Here is a 1,418-nt window from a genome sequence, read left to right as displayed (position 1 = left end):
GGAACGCGCTCTCGAGCAGGGAACGCCGCGCATTGTATCGAGCGCCACACGCCGAAAACTGCAGGCAGCTATGGAAAAAATAACTCCGCTACTGCATTGGTTTAGTCCGTTACCCGCCTGAAACTTGACGAATTGCAAGGGAATCCTAGTGCAGGGGTGATTTCCGGTCCCTCGGGAAGGGTTGAACATGCACCTGAATATGAAATATTAAATACGCAGTAGAAGCTTTTCCCCTCGTCTTGAGCCGGTTTTAGAGTGCGGATTTAACCTTGATGCAGCATGGCAGAAGATACATCCGCCAGGGAAGCTAATCTAGCTGGCCATTTGCCACCCCAAAATTTAATTTTAGAATATTCACATATTTCCTCGGTGATACCGCACGTACACTTACCGGTAAGTAATCAAACTCCCGGAATAGACGACACATAAAATGCCATACCTATCGGAGGTAGGAGGGTTCGTCATCATCCGGGGTTATGCTGGAGATAATCGGAGACGGATGACACGGCGATGCGGCTACGGATAATTATCGCCACTTGACCAAAGTTTTGACAATCTTGAGGCAACGACAGTGAAGAGATAGTCGCTATATCCAGTGTGATAGAATGCAATATGCTCAAGCAATATACCGGGATATAAACCCGACGTGATTTTCACCAGTGTCATGATCACAGTCTAGGTAGAAGTATGTAGCTCGGTTCCGGGATATAACAGGGGTAGCATAACTCCGAAAGCTATATCTTTCGGTGTTTGGCTTAGTGATTATTTACACAGCTGATGCCCGTGCTCGCATTTGCCCCATAATACTGCACGAATATCTAATAATCTCCTTTGGGACCGAGACTTTTGTGTTACCAGGAACAAGTAAAGGTGTGCTTTGTTAGATGCCTGACTAAGGCACTGATTTGTTTAGAAAATCTGGTTACTATACTCATCTGCGGAAAAAAAACATTGGTATCCCTAGACAGGTTATTGGGATGGAAAATTTAACCTTGCGGTATTTCCCAAAGTGATGCTAAGACTGATACTTAAAATAAAATACTATTCACACTATATACATGAACAAGGTGACTGAAGGTCATCCCGTAAGTACTGCGAAGTATCGGTACCAACTCGTCTTCCGTAATGATTGGCAAGTAGAGCTGTGACACGATACGCACAAAGGGCTAAGCCTTTGACACAGATGTTTTGGAGACAGAATTCAGGCACCGAAATATAAAAGAGGGTGGAATATGGTTCGCACCGCGATTCGGAGACCCCACCAGTTATGTTGAAACTCATGGTTCCTCAGTGGCTTCTCTCTCCAAGCCGTTCTTTTCTTTCTCCGCTGCAGTTCTCACAGCAGCATCTTGTGCCTTTTCCATTTCACTCTCCTTTGGCAATCTTTCGTTAGAAGTGAAAATCACCGCGATGGTGCA

This window comes from Babjeviella inositovora (assembly GCF_001661335.1).
Source record: "Babjeviella inositovora NRRL Y-12698 unplaced genomic scaffold BABINscaffold_13, whole genome shotgun sequence".
NCBI classification, from domain to species: domain Eukaryota; kingdom Fungi; phylum Ascomycota; class Pichiomycetes; order Serinales; genus Babjeviella; species Babjeviella inositovora.
The sequence above is the reverse complement of the archived record's forward strand: the minus strand, read 5'-3'. Positions refer to the sequence as shown.